The sequence below is a fragment of the Acipenser ruthenus genome, chromosome 51, assembly GCF_902713425.1.
Source record: "Acipenser ruthenus chromosome 51, fAciRut3.2 maternal haplotype, whole genome shotgun sequence".
NCBI classification, from domain to species: Eukaryota; Metazoa; Chordata; class Actinopteri; order Acipenseriformes; family Acipenseridae; genus Acipenser; species Acipenser ruthenus.
In genome coordinates, this window is record NC_081239.1 from 6,767,435 (window position 1) to 6,783,020 (window position 15,586).

Below are 15,586 nucleotides of genomic sequence, written 5' to 3' on the forward strand. Positions count from 1 at the left end.
ATATTCAATGGATGTAGTAATTGTGACAATTTAATATGCAATTAAAACTGAGATTAACTAAGATTCATTTTTTTAATCGTGAGATTAATCGCAATTCTTTTTTTTAATCGCTTGACAGCCCTAATTTTAAATTATAGACCCAATTAAGGGATTATTTAACTAATCAGACAGTTAACATGGGTTTCAAAATCACCAGTGTGGAGTAGTGGTTAGGGCTCTGGACTCTTGACCGGAGGGTCGTGGGTTCATTCCCAGGTGGGGGACACTGCTGCTGTACCCTTGAGCAAGGTACTTTATCTAGATTGCTCCAGTAAAAATCCAACTGTATAAATGGGTAATTGTATGTAAAAATAATGTGTAAAAAATAATGTAATTGTATGTAAAAATAATGTGATAAGGCCGTCTGCTAAGAAATAAATAATAATAAAAATGATTTACAAAGGATTTGTCGATAAGGACAGGGGGTGACCCGGCTGTCAGGAGCCTCATCAATATGGTAACAATATCTCAGAAGGGTGATACAGCAAACCTGGGCAGGTACAGACCTATCAGCCTTACATCCAGGACATGTTACACTATGGAAACAATAATAAGACTATCCTCAATATACAGTCACAACACTGAGGTCTGCTGCTGGACTACAGTCTGCACGTTTTATAAAAGAAAATACAAGTCAGGCTGATCAGATTAATGTGATGGAAAATCCCTTTAAATATCAATTGTGGCTAAGCCGCTTATTTTTAAACAAACAAACTAATATTCCATAAGCTCCCATTGCCTCTGCTTGTGTTATCCCTGCTCTGTGGAGACATAAAGAGGACTGGTCTCCAATCCACCACCTTCAGAGCAATAGAGAAATAAAGAAATGAAAGAACATTAGAAAAATCATTGAGATGTGTGCTTACCGATTACTAGTGAGTGGAGTAGCTGCTCTCTGTCTCTGTGTCCTGCTCGTTCGATGTGAAGGTGCTGCTGTATTAACACCTGCACATGAATGAGATCACACTGTCAAACCCAACCCAACATGCAAATCAATACTGTGCAAGACATCGAGACATCTTTTATTATAGATTCACAAAGAAACCCATTCCCAATACAACCTGATTGCTGATCATTAACTTCATTAACTAATTAACAATCAACAATTTAAAAAAAAACCTTTACATATGTATCCATGGAAATACACAGTGGTATAAAAAACATATTCAGACAGATCCCCTAGGTTTCAATATGACTAATGTTACACTATATCAATAAAATGATAAGTAATCAGTATTTACAAATAATCTGCTGAAACAAAAAAATACCTTCAGTAAATCTGACACTTTACCTACACATACCCTGAACCACCTAGCCATCCAGATTTGAACCCAGGACTCCACAGAAAGATGACAGACTAGTCTAGTGCATTAACATTAACCCACAGCACCACCTAGCCCTACAGATTGGAACCCAGGCCTCCAGAGAAAGATGCCAGGCTAGTCTAGTGCATTAACATTAACCAACAGCACCACCTAGCCATCCAGATTGGAACCCAGGCCTCCACAGAAAGGTGACAGACTATCCTGATGCATTAACAATAGCCACCCATAACTATTACACAATCAATAGTGCTACATTTAGAAATACTAAAAGAAAGTATTTTTTAACATTAACATAAACCCAGTGCAGCACCTAGCCCCCCGCCCCTCCCCCCGCTAGGACCCCAGGCCTCCACAGCAAGGTGAAAGGCAGGACACCAGTATTGATTTGCAGACAGGTTGCTTTCCCCCATGTGACATATCTCGAGTGTTTTGCATGATCACATTTGAATCAAAGGCGAGCCACAGGACTGGTCTGCTGTGGAGTGCCTTTGATTCAAATGTGATAATGCAAAACAGTCTGTTCTTTTTTGCTTGTTCTTTTTTTTCTATATGCAGTGAATCACAGAACCTTTATTGATTTATTTTTAAACGTTTTTGTAATGATTTTAAGTTATAGACCCAATTAAGGGATTATTTAACCATTCAACAGTTCACCTGGGTTTCAAAATGACCAGTGTTAAGTTATATCCATTTATAAACAACAATGATAAGTACAAACGATTTACAAAGGATTTGTCAATAAAGACAGGGGGTGACCCGGCTGTCTGGAGGCTCATCAATATGGTAACAATATCTAAGAAGTGTGATACAGCAAACCTGGGCAGGTACAGACCTATCAGCCTTACGTCCAGGACATGTTAAACTATGGAAACAATAATAAGACTATCCTCAGTATACAGTCACAACACTGAGGTCTGCTGCTGGACTACAGTCTGCACGTTTTATAAAAGAAAATACAAGTCAGGCTGATCAAACTAATGTGCTTGAAATCCCTTTAAATATCAATTGTGGCTAAGCCGCTTATTTTTAAACAAACAAACTAATATTCCATAAGCTCCCATTGCCTCTGCTTGTGTTATCCCTGCTCTGTGGAGACATAAAGAGGACTGGTCTCCAATCCACCACCTTCAGAGGAATAGAAAAATAAAGAAATGAAAGAACATTTGAAAAATCACTGAGATGTGTGCTTACCGATTACTAGTGAGTGGAGTAGCTGCTCTCTGTCTCTGTGTCCTGCTCGTTCGATGTGAAGGTGCTGCTGTATTAACACCTGCACATGAATGAGATCACACTGTCAAACCCAACCCAACATGCAAATCAATACTGTGCAAGACATCGAGACATCTTTTATTATAGATTCACAAAGAAACACATTCCCAATACAACCTGATTGCTGATCATTAACTTCATTTAATAATTAACTATCAACAATTGAAATAAAAAAAAACTTTACATATGTATCCATGGAAATACACAGTGGCATAAAAAACATATTCAGACAGATCCCTGAGGTTTCAATATGAGCAATGTTACAATATATCAATAAAATGATAAGTAATCAGTATTTACAAATAATTTGCTGAAAAAAAAAATATCTTTAGTAAATCTGACACTTTACCTACACATACCCTGAACCAGCTAGCCCCCCCGATTGGAACCCAGGCCTCCAGAGAAAGATAACAGACTAGTCTAGTGCATTAACATTAACCCACAGCACCACCTAGCCATCCAGATTGGAACCCAGGTCTCCAGAGAAAGGTGACAGGCTAGTCTAGTGCATTAACATTAACCCACAGCACCACCTAGCCATCCAGATTGGAACCCAGGCCTCCAGAGAAAGATGACAGAGTAGTCTAGTGCATTAACATTAACCCACAGCACCACCTAGCCATCCAGATTTGAACCCAGGCCTCCAGAGAAAGGTGACAGACTAGTCTAGTGCATTAACATTAACCCACAGCACCACCTAGCCATCCAGATTTGAACCCAGGCCTCCACAGAAAGATGACAGACTAGTCTAGTGCATTAACATTAACCCACAGCACCACCTAGCCATCCAGATTTGAACCCAGGCCTCCACAGAAAGGTGACAGACTAGTCTAGTGCATTAACATTAACCCACAGCACCACCTAGCCATGCAGATTGGAACCCAGGCCTCCACAGAAAGGTGACAGACTATCCTGATGCATTAACAATAGCCACCCATAACTATTACACACTCAATAGTGCTACATTTAGAAATACTAAAAGAAAGTATTTCTTAACATTAACATAAACCCAGTGCAGCACCTAGCCCCCCGCCCCTCCCCCCGCTAGGACCCCAGGCCTCCGCAGCAAGGTGAAAGGCAGGACACCAGTTTTGATTTGCAGACAGGTTGCTTTCCCTCATGTGACATATCTCGAGTGTTTTGCATGATCACATTTGAATCAAAGGCGAGCCACAGGACTGGTGTGCTGTGGAGCGCCTTTGATTCAAATGTGATAATGCAAAACAGTCTGTTTTTTTTGCTTGTTCTTTTTTTTTCTATTCACACTGAATTGCAGAACATTTATTGATTTATTTTTAAACTTTGTTAATGATTTTAAGTTATAGACCCAATTAAGGGATTCTTTAACTATTCAGACAGTTCACCTCTGTTTCCAAATGGCCAGTGTTAAGTTATATCCATTTATAAACAACAATGATAAGTACAAATGATTTACAAAGGATTTGTCGATAAGGACAGGGTATGACCCTGCTGTCAGGAGGCTCATCAATATGGTAACAATATCTCAGAAGGGTGATACAGCAAACCTGGGCAGGTACAGACCTATCAGCCTTACATCCAGGACATGTTACACTATGGAAACAATAATAAGACTATCCTCAGTATACAGTCACAACACTGAGGTCTGCTGCTGGACTACAGTCTGCACGTTTTATTAAAGAAAATACAAGTCAGACTGACCAATCTAATGGGCATGAGAATCCCTTTAAATATCAATTGTGGCTAAGCCGCTTATTTTTAAACAAACTAATATTCCATAAGCTCCCATTGCCTCTGCTTGTGTTATCCCTGCTCTGTGGAGACATAAAGAGGACTGGTCTCCAATCCACCACCTTCAGAGGAATAGAAAAATAAAGAAATGAAAGCACATTTGAAAAATCATTGAGATGTGTGCTTACCGATTACTAGTGAGTGGAGTAGCTGCTCTCTGTCTCTGTGTCCTGCTCGTTCGATGTGAAGGTGCTGCTGTATTAACACCTGCACATGAATGAGATCACACTGTCAAACCCAACCCAACATGCAAATTTATTTTTTATTTATTTATTTATTAGCAGACGCCCTTATCCAGGGCGACTTAGAATTGTTACAAGATATCACATAATTTATTTATTTATTTATTTATATACAATTACCCATTTATACAGTTGGGTTTTTATTGGAGCAATCTAGGTAAAGTACCTTGCTCAAGGGTACAGCAGCAGTGTCCCCCACCTGGGATTGAACCCACGACCCTCCGGTCAAGAGTCAGAAGCCCTAACCACTACTCCACACTGCTGCCCTAAATATGGATGCTACTGTGCAAGATATTGAGACATCTTTTATTATAGATTCCCAAAGAAACCCATTCCCAATACAAACAGGGTGAATACTTAACTAATGAAGACTTTTCAGGTTTTTATTTTTAATTGATTTGTTTTTCACCCCCCACCCCCCCCCCCCACCCCCATTTTTTCACACATTGAAAGTGTTGAGTAGATTGTGTAAATCAAAGGGAAAAAAATCTCATTTAAATACATCAAGATTTCAGGTTGTAACACAACAAACTGTGAAAACGTCCAAGGGGGGTGAACACTTACTATAGGCACTGTATATAGTGAAAAGTGTTGAATTAAAATCAAGCTAAGTAATGTTAAAACTTTACAAAGCATTAGTAAGACCTCCTCTAGAATATTGTGTTCAGTTCTGGTCACCTTGTTACAAAAAGGATATTGCTGCTCTAGAAAGAGTGAAAAGAAGAGCAACCAGAATTATTCCGGGTTTTAAAGGCATGTCATATGCAGACAGGATAATATAATTGAATCTATTCAGTCTTGAACAAAGAAGACTACGCAGTGATCTGATTCAAACATTCAAAATCCTAAAAGGTATTGACAATGTCGACCAAGGGGACTTATTTTTTTTTACCTGAGAAAAAAAACAAGGACCAGGGGTCAGAAGTAGAGATTAGACAAAGGGGCATTCAGAACAGAAAATAGGAGGCACTTTTATACACAGAGAATTGTGAGGGTCTGGAACCAACTCCCCAGTAATGTTGTTGAAGCTGACACCCTGGGATCCTTCAAGAAGCTGCTTGATGAGATTCTGGGATCAATAAGCTACTAACAAGTAAACGAGCAAGATGGGCCGAATCGCCTCCTCTCGTTTGTAAACGTTCTTATGTTCTTACCTGTGAGCTCCCCCACTCTGCCACTGGAACCATGTCTCACTGCCCAGCCAGTCTGTGACATCTCTTTTGGAGGCTGCCTGCAATGATGCACGAGGCAGGAGCAGCTCCAGGCTGGATTGAAGTGACTGTTTGTCCAGGGGGTCCCCCTCTGTCCCAGCAGGGAGTCTCCCTCAGAGGGGTGAGGCTCTACAGAGACTGAGCTTTTGAGGAGGGGTGGCAAGAGCCCCCAGAGCAGAGACACACAGAACACCACACCTGTAGGTTTGCATTCAACAGGAGAATAGTTAGAGGTGAAACACGGCTTCAAGTTACCCTGAGAATTTCAAATATGAACAAATAAATAAATTATACCATAGCTTTATAACAGATCATTGTTTAATTGTAGCTGAATGAATAAAAAAATAAATAAAAAAATAAATAGATAAATAAATAAATAAATAAATAAATATTCCTGTGTGTGACCGCTAGGGGGTGCTGCAACCCCCAAAAGTTATTATAATAATACAAAAGTAAATAAGTCACCATATTTGTCTACTTCTTTACCTTTCTACATGAATCTGTGTATATAGTCAGTTTATTATCACACAATATCAAACTTATCTAGGATAGTCTTTATTTTGCCATATTATTATTTATTTCTTAGCAGACACCAGGGTGGTTTACAATTGTTACACACAATTACATTATTTTTTTACACATTATTTTTACATATAAATACCTATTCATGAGTTGGACTTTTACTGGAACAATATAGATAAAGTACCTTGCTCAAGGATACAATGAACTGGGTGAGGAGGTGATTGAACTCTAGTCATTACCATTGCAGGCATGGAGATTACACACACAAAGCAATGAACTGGGTGAGGAGGTCATTTAACTCTAGTCATTACCATTGCAGGCATTGAGATTACACACACAGAGCAATGAACTGGGTGAGGAGGTGATTGAACTCTAGTCATTACCATTGCAGGCATGGAGATTACACACACAGAGCAATGAACTGGGTGAGGAGGTGATTGAACTCTAGTCATTACCATTGCAGGCATGGAGATTACACACACAGAGCAATGAACTGGGTGAGGAGGTGATTGAACTCTAGTCATTACCATTGCAGGCATGGAGACTACACACACAGAGCAATGAACTGGGTGAGGAGGTGATTGAACTCTAGTCATTACCATTGCAGGCATGGAGATTACACACACAGAGCAATGAACTGGGTAAGGAGGTCATTTATCTATAGTCATTACCATTGCAGGCATGGAGATTACACACACAGAGCAATGAACTGGGTGAGGAGGTGATTGAACTCTAGTCATTACCATTGCAGGCATGGAGACTACACACACAGAGCAATGAACTGGGTGAGGAGGTGATTGAACTCTAGTCATTACCATTGCAGGCATGGAGATTACACACACAGAGCAATGAACTGGGTGAGGAGGTGATTGAACTCTAGTCATTACCATTGCAGGCATGGAGATTACACACACAGAGCAATGAACTGGGTGAGGAGGTGATTTAACTCTAGTCATTACCATTGCAGGCATGGAGATTACACACACAGAGCAATGAACTGGGTGAGGAGGTGATTTAACTCTAGTCATTACCATTGCAGGCATGGAGATTACACACACAGAGCAATGAACTGGGTGAGGAGGTGATTGAACTCTAGTCATTACCATTGCAGGCATGGAGATTACACACACAGAGCAATGAACTGGGTGAGGAGGTGATTGAACTCTAGTCATTACCATTGCAGGCATGGAGATTACACACACAGAGCAATGAACTGGGTGAGGAGGTGATTGAACTCTAGTCATTACCATTGCAGGCATGGAGATTACACACACAGAGCAATGAACTGGGTGAGGAGGTGATTGAACTCTAGTCATTACCATTGCAGGCATGGAGATTACACACACAGAGCAATGAACTGGGTGAGGAGGTGATTGAACTCTAGTCATTACCATTGCAGGCATGGAGATTACACGCACAGAGCGATGAACTGGGTGAGGAGGTGATTTAACTCTAGTCATTACCATTGCAGGCATGGAGATTACACGCACAGAGCAATGAACTGGGTGAGGAGGTGATTGAACTCTAGTCATTACCATTGCAGGCATGGAGATTACACACACACAGCAATGAACTGGGTGAGGAGGTGATTGAACTCTAGTCATTACCATTGCAGGCATGGAGATTACACGCACAGAGCGATGAACTGGGTGAGGAGGTGATTTACAAAGAAAAGAAACAGGAAGATTCTTAGGTTACATTTTTTTGATGAGAGGAAATTATGTTTCACAAAACAACAAAGATTTTGTTTCGATCAGCCATCAATTTATTTTACATTTTCCCATTATTATTATTATTATTATTATTATTATTTATTTCTTAGCAGACGCCCTTATCCAGGGTGACTTACAATTGTTACAAGATATCACATTATACATTATTTCACATTATACAGATATCATATTATTTTACATACAATTACCCATTTATACAGTTGGGTTTTTACTGGAGCAATCTAGGTAAAGTACCTTGCTCAAGGGTACAACAGCAGTGTCCCCCACTGGGGATTGAACCCACAACCCTCCGGTCAAGAGTCCAGAGCCCTAACCACTATTAGTAGCACAGTAGAAGATTGAAGGTATCATTTAAAAAGATAAATGGGTTAAACATAATAGTCTAATTATTAAAAGACTTAAACACTAAACACAAATGTTTGTGTACATTCACTTTATTATGCAGCAGTTTACACTAAGAATTAAAGAACGCTTTATATTGTGGAGCACACTGTTTTTATGTGTGTATTGTAGCACAAAAATATCAGTAATGCTGTTTGAAATATCTAGGTCCAGCCCTTTTTACTGAACTCATTCAAGGAGGAATGAACATTATCAACCAATGCAGTCTAAACTCTACAATGTAAAAGCTGAACAGTGTTTTGGTGCCACCTACTGGATACATTGAAGCATTGCAAATTTAACGCTGTAACTTTTGAAGGGCTACAAGCTAACGCCGCTCAAATAGAATATCGGTGTTATTAATAAAACCTGAGAGAAGTCTCGTCATGTTTTAATAATACACGCTTTCTGCAATGCACACATTCTGTAGGCTGCTTATTCACCTTCACTCGTGTTGCTTCTCCTGAATGAATACACTTGGTACAGACCGGGGACAACAACTACAGACCCAAATACAGCTTTACAGAAAGTACTGTTGGGCGCAGTAATATAAATGCAGAGTATTGTATGAGAATATTTACCTTTGTTTCCAATCTGGGCAGTCATAAGCAGTTAAACTATTAAAACATTTTAAAAATACTGTAACTGGACTGTTTAATACAAACCTCTCACTCTCTGACATATATGATCTGATTTCATTGTTCATTCAATACATTTGGTTTTTTAACCTCCTCTGTCTCTCCACTGGGTAGTTATTCATATAATAAAAAGCATTTCATTCAAAGAGCTTTAGTTTTCTAACGCCTCTCAGGTTTTTCTTGTGGAATGGGACGCTTTTTAATCACAATAAGACGCCTCAGGACATCTTTTCAAAGCTTTTACGCCAGTCTTTAATTAACTCCTATTTATTTTAAAGAGGTAAACCACCTGTTCATTTTACAAAACTAGAACCACACAGCTGAGTGATACACTGTATTTCAAGTCCTCTTCAGCTCTCTCAGTGTGTTTAGTTTTTCATGTTGTAACATTAACATGATGTCTTGTCCTTTTTTAAATCAATAGCAGTTAATTAAAGCCTGGAGGAAGCGCTTTGATAACGCGTCCCCTCGAGTCTCACAGAGCAGCGCACTCCTTGGCGTGTCTCATTGCTGGTGACTCTTCTGCTGCTGTGGACGCGGCTCTGTTGCCTGGTTTAGTTCGCAGCGCAGTCTGAGGAAGAGTCTAAATCTGTGCCGCTGGACAGCAGGGAGGAATACTGTCCTGGATAAAGAATAGGAGACAAGAATACAGTTTAAGAGAAACTAAATAAAAGCATGGGGTAGAAATAGCAGAGGTTACTGCCTGGAAGTTTACTCGTAAAGAATGACCTTTCTGCGACCCTGTGCTGTATTTACCAAAAACAAGTTCACACGCCCTGAACCTCCAAGACTAGCGAAGAGAAAGCTATGAAACTGCGAGCATGCCTGCGCCATTGTGGATCTGTTTGTGACAACGACGCTCAACTTGAACTAACCTAATATACTTCTAAAAACATTATCAGGGGTATCGCGTTAGTGTTTAAACATCTCATTCAGAAGAAGAGGACGGGAAATATCAATATAATTACACGAAACACAGATTATATATCTGCGTGAAACTCGCTGCATCGACGCTGCTGCCGCCTGATAGAGAAAGGACTATACCAACTCCGGCATGGGGGAGGGGTTACCTGAATTCAAATTGTATTCACTGGGAAAATATAGAGCTACAAACAGCTCGATTATGATGTTAAAATTGAAAGTCATATTCATTTTTTATTAAAAGATCCTCGGTATCACAATTTCCTTTGCGGTCCATATTAGATGAATTGTTAAACCGCGCTGATCGGTTTGTATTTTGTGATTGGTATATTCCTCGTCTTGTGGGAGACAGACCCGTTCAGACACTGAGGGAGAGCAGAGAGGAGGTGAGAGAGTCTGCATGGAGCTCTACAATGTGTTTATAAACTACAGAGCGCTGTTATATTGTATTATTTTGAAAGGTCCGGGTTGTAGTGTGGTAGGAGCGCGTTGTTTTATCCGTTCAGACACTGAGGGAGAGCAGAGAGGAGGTGAGAGAGTCTGCATGGAGCTCTACAATGTGTTTATAAACTACAGAGCGCTGTTATATTGTATTATTTTGAAAGGTCCGGGTTGTAGTGTGGTAGGAGCGCGTTGTTTTATCCGTTCAGACACTGAGGGAGAGCAGAGAGGAGGTGAGAGAGTCTGCATGGAGCTCTACAATGTGTTTATAAACTACAGAGCGCTGTTATATTGTATTATTTTGAAAGGTCCGGGTTGTAGTGTGGTAGGAGCGCGTTGTTTTATCCGTTCAGACACTGAGGGAGAGCAGAGAGGAGGTGAGAGAGTCTGCATGGAGCTCTACAATGTGTTTATAAACTACAGAGCGCTGTTATATTGTATTATTTTGAAAGGTCCGGGTTGTAGTGTGGTAGGAGCGCGTTGTTTTATCCGTTCAGACACTGAGGGAGAGCAGAGAGGAGGTGAGAGAGTCTGCATGGAGCTCTACAATGTGTTTATAAACTACAGAGCGCTGTTATATTGTATTATTTTGAAAGGTCCGGGTTGTAGTGTGGTAGGAGCGCGTTGTTTTATCCGTTCAGACACTGAGGGAGAGCAGAGAGGAGGTGAGAGAGTCTGCATGGAGCTCTACAATGTGTTTATAAACTACAGAGCGCTGTTATATTGTATTATTTTGAAAGGTCCGGGTTGTAGTGTGGTAGGAGCGCGTTGTTTTATCCGTTCAGACACTGAGGGAGAGCAGAGAGGAGGTGAGAGAGTCTGCATGGAGCTCTACAATGTGTTTATAAACTACAGAGCGCTGTTATATTGTATTATTTTGAAAGGTCCGGGTTGTAGTGTGGTAGGAGCGCGTTGTTTTATCCGTTCAGACACTGAGGGAGAGCAGAGAGGAGGTGAGAGAGTCTGCATGGAGCTCTACAATGTGTTTATAAACTACAGAGCGCTGTTATATTGTATTATTTTGAAAGGTCCGGGTTGTAGTGTGGTAGGAGCGCGTTGTTTTATCCGTTCAGACACTGAGGGAGAGCAGAGAGGAGGTGAGAGAGTCTGCATGGAGCTCTACAATGTGTTTATAAACTACAGAGCGCTGTTATATTGTATTATTTTGAAAGGTCCGGGTTGTAGTGTGGTAGGAGCGCGTTGTTTTATCCGTTCAGACACTGAGGGAGAGCAGAGAGGAGGTGAGAGAGTCTGCATGGAGCTCTACAATGTGTTTATAAACTACAGAGCGCTGTTATATTGTATTATTTTGAAAGGTCCGGGTTGTAGTGTGGTAGGAGCGCGTTGTTTTATCCGTTCAGACACTGAGGGAGAGCAGAGAGGAGGTGAGAGAGTCTGCATGGAGCTCTACAATGTGTTTATAAACTACAGAGCGCTGTTATATTGTATTATTTTGAAAGGTCCGGGTTGTAGTGTGGTAGGAGCGCGTTGTTTTATCCGTTCAGACACTGAGGGAGAGCAGAGAGGAGGTGAGAGAGTCTGCATGGAGCTCTACAATGTGTTTATAAACTACAGAGCGCTGTTATATTGTATTATTTTGAAAGGTCCGGGTTGTAGTGTGGTAGGAGCGCGTTGTTTTACCCGTTCAGACACTGAGGGAGAGCAGAGAGGAGGTGAGAGAGTCTGCATGGAGCTCTACAATGTGTTTATAAACTACAGAGCGCTGTTATATTGTATTATTTTGAAAGGTCCGGGTTGTAGTGTGGTAGGAGCGCGTTGTTTTACCCGTTCAGACACTGAGGGAGAGCAGAGAGGAGGTGAGAGAGTCTGCATGGAGCTCTACAATGTGTTTATAAACTACAGAGCGCTGTTATATTGTATTATTTTGAAAGGTCCGGGTTGTAGTGTGGTAGGAGCGCGTTGTTTTATCCGTTCAGACACTGAGGGAGAGCAGAGAGGAGGTGAGAGAGTCTGCATGGAGCTCTACAATGTGTTTATAAACTACAGAGCGCTGTTATATTGTATTATTTTGAAAGGTCCGGGTTGTAGTGTGGTAGGAGCGCGTTGTTTTATCCGTTCAGACACTGAGGGAGAGCAGAGAGGAGGTGAGAGAGTCTGCATGGAGCTCTACAATGTGTTTATAAACTACAGAGCGCTGTTATATTGTATTATTTTGAAAGGTCCGGGTTGTAGTGTGGTAGGAGCGCGTTGTTTTATCCGTTCAGACACTGAGGGAGAGCAGAGAGGAGGTGAGAGAGTCTGCATGGAGCTCTACAATGTGTTTATAAACTACAGAGCGCTGTTATATTGTATTATTTTGAAAGGTCCGGGTTGTAGTGTGGTAGGAGCGCGTTGTTTTATCCGTTCAGACACTGAGGGAGAGCAGAGAGGAGGTGAGAGAGTCTGCATGGAGCTCTACAATGTGTTTATAAACTACAGAGCGCTGTTATATTGTATTATTTTGAAAGGTCCGGGTTGTAGTGTGGTAGGAGCGCGTTGTTTTATCCGTTCAGACACTGAGGGAGAGCAGAGAGGAGGTGAGAGAGTCTGCATGGAGCTCTACAATGTGTTTATAAACTACAGAGCGCTGTTATATTGTATTATTTTGAAAGGTCCGGGTTGTAGTGTGGTAGGAGCGCGTTGTTTTATCCGTTCAGACACTGAGGGAGAGCAGAGAGGAGGTGAGAGAGTCTGCATGGAGCTCTACAATGTGTTTATAAACTACAGAGCGCTGTTATATTGTATTATTTTGAAAGGTCCGGGTTGTAGTGTGGTAGGAGCGCGTTGTTTTATCCGTTCAGACACTGAGGGAGAGCAGAGAGGAGGTGAGAGAGTCTGCATGGAGCTCTACAATGTGTTTATAAACTACAGAGCGCTGTTATATTGTATTATTTTGAAAGGTCCGGGTTGTAGTGTGGTAGGAGCGCGTTGTTTTATCCGTTCAGACACTGAGGGAGAGCAGAGAGGAGGTGAGAGAGTCTGCATGGAGCTCTACAATGTGTTTATAAACTACAGAGCGCTGTTATATTGTATTATTTTGAAAGGTCCGGGTTGTAGTGTGGTAGGAGCGCGTTGTTTTATCCGTTCAGACACTGAGGGAGAGCAGAGAGGAGGTGAGAGAGTCTGCATGGAGCTCTACAATGTGTTTATAAACTACAGAGCGCTGTTATATTGTATTATTTTGAAAGGTCCGGGTTGTAGTGTGGTAGGAGCGCGTTGTTTTATCCGTTCAGACACTGAGGGAGAGCAGAGAGGAGGTGAGAGAGTCTGCATGGAGCTCTACAATGTGTTTATAAACTACAGAGCGCTGTTATATTGTATTATTTTGAAAGGTCCGGGTTGTAGTGTGGTAGGAGCGCGTTGTTTTATCCGTTCAGACACTGAGGGAGAGCAGAGAGGAGGTGAGAGAGTCTGCATGGAGCTCTACAATGTGTTTATAAACTACAGAGCGCTGTTATATTGTATTATTTTGAAAGGTCCGGGTTGTAGTGTGGTAGGAGCGCGTTGTTTTATCCGTTCAGACACTGAGGGAGAGCAGAGAGGAGGTGAGAGAGTCTGCATGGAGCTCTACAATGTGTTTATAAACTACAGAGCGCTGTTATATTGTATTATTTTGAAAGGTCCGGGTTGTAGTGTGGTAGGAGCGCGTTGTTTTATCCGTTCAGACACTGAGGGAGAGCAGAGAGGAGGTGAGAGAGTCTGCATGGAGCTCTACAATGTGTTTATAAACTACAGAGCGCTGTTATATTGTATTATTTTGAAAGGTCCGGGTTGTAGTGTGGTAGGAGCGCGTTGTTTTATCCGTTCAGACACTGAGGGAGAGCAGAGAGGAGGTGAGAGAGTCTGCATGGAGCTCTACAATGTGTTTATAAACTACACAGCGCTGTTATATTGTATTATTTTGAAAGGTCCGGGTTGTAGTGTGGTAGGAGCGCGTTGTTTTACCCGTTCAGACACTGAGGGAGAGCAGAGAGGAGGTGAGAGAGTCTGCATGGAGCTCTACAATGTGTTTATAAACTACAGAGCGCTGTTATATTGTATTATTTTGAAAGGTCCGGGTTGTAGTGTGGTAGGAGCGCGTTGTTTTATCCGTTCAGACACTGAGGGAGAGCAGAGAGGAGGTGAGAGAGTCTGCATGGAGCTCTACAATGTGTTTATAAACTACAGAGCGCTGTTATATTGTATTATTTTGAAAGGTCCGGGTTGTAGTGTGGTAGGAGCGCGTTGTTTTATCCGTTCAGACACTGAGGGAGAGCAGAGAGGAGGTGAGAGAGTCTGCATGGAGCTCTACAATGTGTTTATAAACTACACAGCGCTGTTATATTGTATTATTTTGAAAGGTCCGGGTTGTAGTGTGGTAGGAGCGTGTTGTTTTATCCGTTCAGACACTGAGGGAGAGCAGAGAGGAGGTGAGAGAGTCTGCATGGAGCTCTACAATGTGTTTATAAACTACAGAGCGCTGTTATATTGTATTATTTTGAAAGGTCCGGGTTGTAGTGTGGTAGGAGCGCGTTGTTTTATCCGTTCAGACACTGAGGGAGAGCAGAGAGGAGGTGAGAGAGTCTGCATGGAGCTCTACAATGTGTTTATAAACTACAGAGCGCTGTTATATTGTATTATTTTGAAAGGTCCGGGTTGTAGTGTGGTAGGAGCGCGTTGTTTTATCCGTTCAGACACTGAGGGAGAGCAGAGAGGAGGTGAGAGAGTCTGCATGGAGCTCTACAATGTGTTTATAAACTACACAGCGCTGTTATATTGTATTATTTTGAAAGGTCCGGGTTGTAGTGTGGTAGGAGCGTGTTGTTTTATCCGTTCAGACACTGAGGGAGAGCAGAGAGGAGGTGAGAGAGTCTGCATGGAGCTCTACAATGTGTTTATAAACTACAGAGCGCTGTTATATTGTATTATTTTGAAAGGTCCGGGTTGTAGTGTGGTAGGAGCGCGTTGTTTTATCCGTTCAGACACTGAGGGAGAGCAGAGAGGAGGTGAGAGAGTCTGCATGGAGCTCTACAATGTGTTTATAAACTACAGAGCGCTGTTATATTGTATTATTTTGAAAGGTCCGGGTTGTAGTGTGGTAGGAGCGCGTTGTTT